Genomic DNA, 11429 nt, shown 5'->3' with positions numbered 1-11429 from the left:
TTACATATTGCAGATGTACTATGTGTATAGACATCAGTGTTTATGCACTCATTGTAAACGGTTCTTCTGGAATGAGCAAGAAGCTTGAGGTTGTATAAGGAAATCCCGGCGAGCCCCGTCATTTTGCTGCAATTATTTCTTTTGAGGATCATGCATCACCATCACACAGGATTGTTAAACAACAGGCTTCATACTGCATCGTCACACCGTGATAAACGCTTTGAGACACTTTTTTCTGTAGCAATACTTTTAACACAAACATTTCTAAAAAATATTCCACCAAGTTTGGCAATCCTTCTGACTTTGAACTTATTCACTGCAACAACAGCATCAGCAGTCTCGGAGCAGGCACTGTTATGTGCCCAGGAACAACTTCTTGGCATTACACACTGTCATCACCGTCCACTACGTTGTTGCCTGTTATACCCTCTCAAGCACATGCACGGGCACCACCACTCTTGAATCTGCACGATGGCCCACTGATTATAGCATACAGATCCCAACAGCACATTGTTGCAGTAGCTTGAAATTGAATCCCGTGGGCTGTGGCTGTTGGCAAAGTTTTCTTTTTTAATTGTACTTTGGTTGGGTGAACGTGAAGACAGTGGTGGCCTGACAGTGCTGACACAACTGTCATATGGAACCATATATGTAACATGCTGCTGCAGTAAAATACTGTAGCTGAAATGGCTAGCTCAGTTGAACCTCAATATAACAGACTTTACTATAATGAAATTCTCGATATGACTATGTATTTAACTTTTACAGCTAAGCTGTATATGGCTAGCCGATTCGTCCGTCCGTCTGTCGGTCGCCTGTACGCCGCAAACTCCTGTGGCGCAACCTCATGCGCATGCGCGAAAAAAAAAAAAGGCGCACGATTAGCCAACACCGCCTAATAGCACAAGGCCTGTTTACTCCGATCCATGTCATCACGCTACCTTCCGTTGACAAGGCTAGCGTGATGAAAGCTGTGACGTCAAAATCGCTGTTGCCTACTCGGGAACATTCCCATTAGATTCTATGGCAGTCGGGCCAAGTAATATGACATGGATCGGAGTGAAAAGGCCTTGTATATAGGTGGTGTTGGATTAGCTGCGCCAGTAGTGACGTCGTTGCTGTCCGTCGCAGCCGAGCGCGCGCGCAGCAGTTTCTCTCCTGCTCTGAAATCTGTAGGCCGCGCGTCATACGTACTCGTGAGGAGCAGGCAGCTTTCGATCACCAAAGCCGCGAGCAGAACCGGGAACGAGCTCGTCTGCGGCGTGCCGATGCTGCAGCCCTGGCACAAGAACAGGCGCGCAAGCAGCAACTGGGTACCCAGGATCCGGCAGCCTACCAAGCCGTCGTTTAATGAACTGTCGGGATTAACCCAGTGACAAACACCGGAGCCGCACGTGTCAGCTTCGTTGGTTAACCATCCGTACGGAGTGCTTGGGCGATGATTTTTTTATAACTTGTCCACTGAGTATCATGCATATATATAGAACTTCAATATAAACGAAGCGTGTTTATCCACTATTTCAATATAGCGAAATTTCACTGCCACCGCGAAGGAATATCGAGAAAATCAATGGAAACTTCCGCGAACGCAGATGGTCCAATGGTTGAATTACAAGTGGCTGCTTGCGAACGCACCTCAAATCGAGCGGCACGCGACCACGAGCGACCGCCTAAGCGGAGCAGCGTCACCTTCCGCATAAAATCCAAGTGCGATAAGAGCCTGCGCCCCCTAGCTGTATGCTTCGGCTCCAAGTGAAAGCGTGAGAAAGAGCAGATAAGGATCGTGGCTTGATGAGTGCCGTCTTCCCGCGAGCGCGGAGAGAGGTGCGGTAGGCGGTGTGGGTGGGTGCATGTTGGTGGGCGTTTCCTCTTCTAGCGCGGCCGTGGCTGCGAATGGCCGTCAGCGCGGCTGAGCGCATACACAGCCCGCGCATCCTGTTTTAGAGGTAATCTGCCACATGTGCAAGGAGTGGGCGTGCCTAGATGGAGTGGCATCATGTGCGCTGTCTTCCCATGCATTTATCAGTGGCGTTATCTCGAGTTTCGGAGACTCGTAGAAGCGAGAGGCAGACGAAGCATTCGCCCTTGCTGCAAGCGCTTTTCACGATCGCGGCATTCCGCCACGGGCGACTGTCATCCCCGGGGGCGGAGTGGACGCGAAAGCATGACTGGCTTTGCTTCGTACCGCAGATGTGGAATATCGACAACACGACACGAAACGTATCTCTCGTGGCAGACGTTAAGATTCAACAAAATACATGCGTTATCTAAAGTGGCATGACACATTATTCCATTATTTACAGGCACTCGCTTGTACCGTCCTTCACTATCTCACCCCCAACCAAGCCCGAAAGAGCTAAAGGACGTCTAAAATACTTCTTTGAAGAATAAGCGACAAGTCGAAAGGAAGTCTCTATTTGGACGTTATTTAGATGTATACTTCTCGAAACCCTCCTGTAGCTGTGCTAACGCCACGTTATTAGTGGTCTAGAAAACTTCTTGAGGAGGTCGGAGTGACAGGACCTTTCTTACCTTTATTTCTATTTGGAAAGAAACTGAACGCCGAATATTGCAATTAATAAATATCAGAAGTAACAAAAATAGCAATTTATCCGATACTAGAAACCCCACTGGGCTGGAAGAATTACGTCCCTCACAGCAGAATTCGAACTCACATACATGAGACCACAGCGGCTCTCTCTCTCTCTCTTTTCTCCTTTACTAGACCACGGCAGCTCAGTTGGATTGATAAAACAAGTCGGAGCATGTTATGCATCTCAACGCAGATGCGGCAGTCAGTGGCGCAGCTGACCAGGCTTCAGTAGCCCCCCTCCCCTTCCCCGAAAATTTTCCGGCCGGCGCCCTGCTACCTTTTATGCCTGGTATGTCGCGTATAAATAAAGGCGCCTATCCCTCGAACGCCCACACTAGACAAAACTGGAGGTTCACGCCTTCAGGCAGACCAAGAGCCTGCTCAAGGTAATAGTTGGATTATCATGCAGCAAGCATGGGAAACATGCTTAACAGTGAACAATGGAACCGTAGCTACCCCCGAAATGCAGCCTTAGTACCCCCCCCCCCCCCCGAATAAGATATCCTGGCTACGCGCGCCTGGTGGCAACGCAATATAGACACGTCTCAACGCTTATGCTAGTGGTGTTGTGATGGGCCGTTCGCCACGCGACACCCTTCAGTCACGGCTCACACGATTATGGGGGACGGGCCGATGACCTCGTCAAAATGGTTCTCGACACGGATGATTTATGACCAGCGCGGGAGTACCTCGTACAGGAGAGGTTTGAGCAATTAGCATGATACGGCCATCACTTGTCAGCCGCACAAATTGGCATGTCCAAGCCGGAGACGCGGTCAGTGCAATGATGCGGCCATCATCTGTCAGCCGCACAAATTGGCATGTCCGAGCCGGAGACGCGGTCAGTGCAATGATGCGGCCATCATCTGTCAGCCGCACAAATTGGCATGTCCAAGCCGGAGACGCGGTCAGTGCAATGATGCGGCCATCATCTGTCAGCCGCACAAATTGGCATGTCCAAGCCGGAGACGCGGTCAGTGCAATGATGCGGCCATCACTTGTCAGCCGCACAAATTGGCATGTCCAAGCCGGAGACGCGGTCAGTGCAATGATGCGGCCATCATCTGTCAGCCGCACAAATTGGCATGTCCAAGCCGGAGACGCGGTCAGTGCAATGATGCGGCCATCATCCGTCAGCCGCACAAATTGGCATGTCCAAGCCGGAGACGCTTTCAGTGCAATGATGCGGCCATCATCTGTCAGCCGCACAAATTGGCATGTCCAAGCCGGAGACGCGGTCACTGCAATGATGCGGCCATCATCTGTCAGCCGCACAAATTGGCATGTCCAAGCCGGAGACGCGGTCAGTGCAATGATGCGGCCATCATCTGTCAGCCGCACAAATTGGCATGTCCAAGCCGGAGACGCGGTCAGTGCAATGATGCGGCCATCATCCGTCAGCCGCACAAATTGGCATGTCCAAGCCGGAGACGCTTTCAGTGCAATGATGCGGCCATCATCTGTCAGCCGCACAAATTTGCATGTCCAAGCCGGAGACGCGGTCAGTGCAATAATGCGGCCATCATCTGTCAGCCGCACAAATTGGCATGTCCAAGCCGGAGACGCGGTCAGTGCAATGATGCGGCCATCATCGGTCAGCCACACAAATTGGCATGTCCTAGCCGGAGACGCGGTCAGTGCGATGATGCGGCCATCATCTGTCAGCCGCACAAATTGGCATGTCCTAGCCGGAGACGCGGTCAGTGCGATGATCCGACAATCACCTGTCAGAATACGATCGGAGTCAACGTACAGTCGCGGTCAAAAATACGCGGCCCACGGCTCCAGTCGGCGGAGCGGCCGCGAGCCGCACCGCGGCGCTCGCGTCGGCGCTGCGAGAGTTTGCGCTCTGACGACAGGTATCTCCCTCGCTCTCGGGCGGATACGTAACGGACGATACGTAACGGGCGGATACGTAACGGATACGGACGATACGTAGGGAGATACCTGTCGTCAGAGCGCAAACTCTCGCAGCGCCGACGCGAGCGCCGCGGTGCGGCTCGCGGCCGCTCCGCCGACTGGAGCCGTGGGCCGCGTATTTTTGACCGCGACTGTACATTCCTCACCTTTCCATGTTTGTGTCCAGTGATGTGCGTGCGTTTTCGACCAAGTTTCCTTTTTGTGGGAAAGGGCAACCGACCTCCGGACTGGTGGGACCTGATGTCATCGGTCTCCTGACTGGATTGGGGGAAGTGACTGAACAATGATCACGCAAACAGAAAAGGAGCAACGGACGGCGGAAGTGAGCGGCGACTACAACTTCATCATCAACATTTCTGTATTACTTTGTATTTTCTTCTACATATGTAAATATAAACGTGTTTGTCAAACGTCCTTAATATAGGGCCCAGCCTCACGTTCCCTTACCCCTCCTTGAGGAAAGAGAATCCCACGTCTTCGAACCCCCAGTCGCAACAGTGGGGAAAGTCTGGCGTTTCATGTACTGCTTGCAACCATATGCAACTGAAAAAAGAAACAGCTGCCATATTCCGCTTAAGATGATGAAACCTAAGACACGCTACGTGATTGTAGAGCGCAGACAGGGCACGCAGGACGACAACGAAGACAACGACTCGAAAGCGTGATACACTGGGCTAGTTATATTGCATCTTGAGGTCGAATAGCGCGAGAAACGAGGATTGAGTCATACACTACACGAGTGTCGACTGGGGGATTACTGCGCGAACGAAAATACGAGAGACGTTCTGAAATTAAGTTTCCTCATTTATTTTCACACGAAAACATTATTGCCCTCTCCAAAAAAAAAAAAAAGAAATACACCATGGCATATGAACTATACACCTTGCACTATTTTTCCACATAGTCGCCACCGACATGGAGATCGAGATGTAAAAGTTCATGAAATTTTGAGGGGCGTGAAAGAGTTTTTAATTTTTTTTTAGAAAATACGAAAACTTGAAAATATACTATTGCGCACAGAGATGTGAAAAGCCTGACACATTTATTTCTCTAAAACTCAATAGTTGTTACATTATTGCAGTACAAAAGGCCCAGCAGAGTATCTGGGCTCAAAATCTAAGCATGATTTCACGTCAAGGCATTGATTTCACATCAAAGCGTCAGGACTCACATTTGTGTCAATCTGTGTCCGCTCCATTTCCGCTTAACGCGTCAACAACTCGCTGTGCAGAGGACTAAGCCTTCTAGACATAGAGGTTCGAGTGCATGTGCACATCCCCTGGTAGCCTGTTGCGTAGCTTTGTGTGCACATTTTCAAACTCGGACCAGCTTCTTTCGCATGCCGCAGAAGAAGGGGGAATCTGCAGTACGCGACAGGCAAGGGGGCTCAAGGGTTGGTTGAAGCAAAGTCCTTGTCCCCATGTTGATGGACCCAGGTGCTTCGCAGACTCCCAAACTCCTTTTGACCAAGCTTTTAGATACGTCGAAAGGAGTCGCATCACAACAGAATAATCTTGCGGGGACGCTCTGCTTTTTCTTTTCAGATTCTGTTTTACAAAAAATTTAATTATGGAGCTTTACGTGCCAAAACCACTTTCTGATTATGAGGCACGACGTAGTGGAGGACTCCGGAAATTTTGACCACCTGGGGTTCTTTAACGTGCACCTAAATCTAAGTACACGAGCGTTTTCGGATTTCGCCTCCATCGAGATGCGGCCGCCAGGGCCAGGATTCGATCCCGCGACCTCGTGCTCAGCAGCCCAACACCATAGCCGCTGAGCAACCACGGCGGGTAGATTCTGTTTTCAATGTTAACCTGGTTGAAAAAAAATTTCTTTTCAATTTTCGATGCTTTTTTCAACCAATTACATCTCTACATGGAGACGTTTGTCGTAGCGTGCAAACAGTTTGAAGAAACCATTCTGGTAAAACTCAGTGCCCTGCGATGCAAGGAATTGCCGCACAGTCTGCTGCACCTCAGCATAGTTCTGAAAGTGACGACCCGAGAGTGCTACTTTCATGCAGGGAACAGGTGTCCATGCATACCGGATAACAGCACGCACTTCCATTAGGGACCACGTTGTCAGCCATCGTGATCTGTACTCTAATAACCTCGGGCACACCGGTCTGCTGCTACTCTCTCTTCTTCGGCGCTCTGCGCATGAGTCATTCCTCCTCTCCTTCGTCGTTGAACCAGCAACGGACACGAATTCTTATGGCGATTGTTTTTTTCACCTGGTACCATCTTCTCTTTAAAAAAATGACGTAACTTACTTTTGGAACGTCCCTCCTACATACAAGGACAACAGCCTTTACTTTTGTCTTTTGTTGTCTCTTTGGTTATTAATTGTTTATATGCGTTGTCTGTAATCGCGATGTTTTTTTTTCCTTTTGTTTACTAGTTCCTCCAGTATGCCCGCGGGATATAGCAGTTTGCGTCAGTTGCCGGCCGGCCACAGCTCCTGCCTTTTTTGATGCCTGATAAACTAGCAGCCCGTAGTTGCATGTATTTTTGACGTTGTCTGTTTTCTTGACTTACCTCCTTTTCCCTGGCATATATATTTGTTCGTCTAACAAATTACCCGCTGATAGTCAGCGCTCGTGCTGTGTATGTCTCAGTCATCGCACGTTTCTCGCGCTGTTCCCACTCAAAAAAAAGTTAGGAAAATGAATTTTTCACTTATCTATACTATAGGGGGCATAGTAGAGATCACTGGACGTCTCTGTCGTATTTCATGTCCAGTTTGCGCTACACATCGCGTAATGCAATGCCTACTGGTCCATCATTCTTCTGAGGTACACATATGTTACAAGGATTCGAATGTCAGCAAGTGAGCAGTCTGCACATATTTACACGAATACCGGCATAAAATCTATGTGCTTTTGTAAACACATCTATCACAGGAAACGTAGATTTTCTTTGCCAGTCGTAATTGCATGTCATTTATTATTACTTATTTTGCACTTCCAGGTGGCCATGTTCCAGCAGTATGCAAATTTTATTTTGCTATGCACAATAAAATGCACGAGCTTCAGTCTGCGTGGACAATCAAGGCCATGCAGCTCTTTTATGTACAAGAAACTGAACCTTTCCAAAACATTCTTACAGCTTTTAGAAACCTAAATATACAATGTACAAGGTAGCATTTCCTCTTGGTCAAGAACAACGATTTCTAAATATGCGCTTGAGGTGGACGTCTTCAAAACGCTTTGAAATACCGCTTGCCACGAATGTTTATTTAGCATTTCACAACATACCAAGATGTCTAAACGCACTTCAAGTCATTTCAAGAAGTTTTCTGTGGAAGTTTTGTGTTTCGTCGGGTGGCAACAAATGAACGGATCTAATCGGACAACGTGTAGCGCGACAGAAACGCATGACTCTGCAGTTGCTTGTGAGCGATAACATCGGAGAAATCGCGTAACTCGGCACCACTCACATCGAACCGCGTCGCTGACAATTCGCAAAGATAGCTAGCGCGACACAGTGCCAAGAATGCTGTCGACCATTAAGGAGACTGACAACCAACCAGAATGCTTTGTGAAAGGTTGGTGGAAATGAAGCGACCATGATTTATAGTGATCGAATCCAGCACGTTGTTCGTGATTTAAGTAGGAATTTATAATTTTAAATTCGCAAAGAAAGTCTCAAGAACCAGTAAGTGTCGCGGCATGGCGATGAAGTCTTCGTGCTCTGGATGTACCAAGACTACTGTGCGTAAGCCGGCTGTTGTTAAGTATTGCATACTTATTGCTTAAAATTGCAGTTCGTATATTATTAGACGCTCACGCTTTATTCTATGCGTATTACGAAGTAAAGTAAATCCACGTTAGTCAGCGGCACGCACGTCCCACAATGCACGGCGGCGCGCATGCGCGTATGCGCACGAGTTTTGCGAGTAAGTACCCAGAGTTGTGTGCTCTCCCTACGAGATATAACATACCATCGACTAGTGCCGTAAATGGGTGCCAGCACTACAATATTAGCACGCGCGTGGCTACGGCAACACACCGAATTGCGTATCACGTGTAAAAGCGTCGTTTCGCTTTCGACAACTTGGCTTGGCTTAGAAAAAACATCCTTGCCCGGTTAATGACCAAAGCAGCCGGACAGAAAGCCACAATAGCATGTAGCTGTTATTATAGAAATACGTTAACACTTCGAAAAACATGATTCGCAGGAATATTCGCTTGATAAATAAAAGAACGAAAAAAAAAAAACACCGCTCCTTTCAGTCCGCGATGATGGTCTAAAAGCGAAGCTGTGTTAGTTACACTGAGTGTTACACCATGCAAGTCAAACTTTGCAAGCAGTCAATATTGTAAGTGTTTTGCTTCAACATTCTTTCACCTCATTTTCGCTTTTGCGGTAAGCAGCTTCTTCCTCAGCAGTACGTACTACTCATGGTCTTCCCATAGTTGTAGCTGGGATGGAATGCGCGGAACCACTAATCAAAAGCTCCGTATATTGGGTGCAAGGCCCACCACTGGAGTTGCGGGTTCTGCAATCGTTTTGACGATTGGTTGGATTGCTTTTACGGTTGACGTGACTGCCGCCACTTCCTGCGCCAGCAAGAAGTGCCGGCAGCCACGCGCTCCTATAGTATCGCGTTTCAATCGCTGGGCACTGTTCGTTGGCCGCATACCGCCAGCATAGCGTTTGTTTCTTTCGCGGCAGGGTGGAATCAGTCGTCGATAAATTCGATGCCCATCTGGCTCTATCGCCGAAAATGCACCGTGTGACAACCGTGCAAGATTCACGTGTGAGATAGAATTCTTACAGGGGGAAAGGGGTCACTCCAACCTCTTTCCCCTTGTTGAGCTCTTCTTTTCCTCTCGCGCTAGGTCACGTGGCCCCTTTTTAGCGAAGTCCGACAACGACGGCACAGGGTTTGCATAAACAGCTTCTCTGGAAAAATACTTTCTCGCAGCTACGGCCGCATTTGTCGTCTGCTTCCCACTAATGCCGGCGTATAATCGATATCGCGCTCACCTATCATTGTTTTCAGCATGCTCCCAGTGAACGACTACATGCTCACTGCAGATCTAAAACTTCAAGTACAATGCGTTCCGTGGCGTTTTCTGATTTACCACTTCATGATTAGACACACTGACCGGTGAACTTTCCATTGCACTAAAGAAAAAAAATGAGTACCATAAAAATTGGATGTCAGTTCCTTTAATGTACGCTGGTGCATCCTGTGACTGCTCACGCGAGATCTCGCGAAAGTGATCGTGTAGGTCGTATCGTTCTGCTAAACAAAAGATGACTTCACAGACGCAGATTCCTGTGAGACAGCGGCTGGTTGTTCTGTGCACTCGTGAAGGAAAGTGTGCACCGGCAAATTAGCTCACAGCGCTGAGCTCGTCGATTTAAAAACTACGTAGTTACAATTTCATTTCGTATAACATTGCCAATGAAGAAATAGTGCAATGCTTATATAATAATCTTGTTTCTGAGGTGTATGGACGGGAAGCAAATGCGAAACCCCCAGCTGCGTATACTATTAGTCCTATTCAGGTCTCCTGTCGTGGCGTTGAGACCGCTACAGTCTGGACCCATTGACATATCTTGTGCGAGCGTAGTACCTACTGCACAATACCACGGCGTTTAATAGTTTTGATGACTATAACTTCATGTTCTGGTGCAATAGACAAGCCTCGTGCTCTGTTGACGATAGCTATTGTGCAAATAGTTATGGCGCATGCACAGGTCGATCGGCGGAATAAGCGGAATTCACTCAGTCTCATTCACAACATATATTTTTTGCATAAGTCCCACTGTTTTCCGAGTGAGCCTGGCCCTTACTCGGACTCTGACTCGCCAAAATTCTACTCATCCTGGCTCACTCAAGGTTACAGACTCACCAAACTTCCACTCTGCCGGTTTCAGTCGAACGCGGAATCTCCAAACTCTACTCAGCCGGACTCATTCAGACAGTTAGACTCAGACTCACAGGTCGGTCTGAGAGTTAGTCAACTCATCAGTGAGTTTGCCGGCCTGTGGGCACATCATTCCAGAACACTTCGACCGTGCTAAGAATTAAAAATAACTTTAGAATTGCCTTAAGAAATTAAGCGAGTCTAATAGTAATAATACTGCTTCTCGCTATCAGCTTTGGATTATTTTTAGGCACGCAGTAAAGCTCAGTTGCTACATTACACGACTAAATCAATTTAAAGTGATAAAGTATTCAAAAACTATACTTTTTTCAATTTCTTGGAAGTAGCTTGATTATTAGAACAAGAAAGGGAGGCTCGCAGTTCCGTTATATTTTAAATTTCGCTCCGTACCCCCGCGCTATAATCCGTCAGTTGACGTCACACGGACTTCGAAGTATGCTTTCGCATTTGAGCCGTTGTCGGACAGTCAGAGTTCAGGAAACTTGACAAGCTTATACCGTAGTCCATCTTTACCGACAAAAAATTCACCGACGATTACGATACTCCCTAATGCGAAATTTGAGCGCAGCTCTATACGTGTTTACATTTCGCGAGTCAATATTTTGTATTATGATTATACAGGTGCACGGTTTATATTAGGAAACGAACGCTGTGAGTAGTGTAGCTGGCATGGACAATCTGTTTGTGCGGCACATTGCAAACGGAGCGAAATATGACGCGACTGCCTCGCTAATCGGGAGATCGCGAGGGACAGCACGTGGGTGACGCTAAGGCGCGATTCACAGCAGCCACCGCAGACAGACCTCCGCTCATGCAGATCTTTGTTTCCATAGAGACGCCGTGCGCTGCTCTGGCGCCATATCGTAGCCACCGTCTCCGCTCAGCCCGTCTTGCGCGGCACTACGCTTTCGTTCCACCAACGACGAGAACGGCCCTTCGTCGGGGCGAAATCGTGCCACCAGTGTCAGCGGCGACAACACCCAAGGGAGCGTCAAATCGAGTCTTACTCGT

Source organism: Dermacentor andersoni, chromosome 3 (assembly GCF_023375885.2).
Source record: "Dermacentor andersoni chromosome 3, qqDerAnde1_hic_scaffold, whole genome shotgun sequence".
In the NCBI taxonomy this organism is placed as follows: Eukaryota; Metazoa; Arthropoda; class Arachnida; order Ixodida; family Ixodidae; genus Dermacentor; species Dermacentor andersoni.
The sequence above is the reverse complement of the archived record's forward strand: the minus strand, read 5'-3'. Positions refer to the sequence as shown.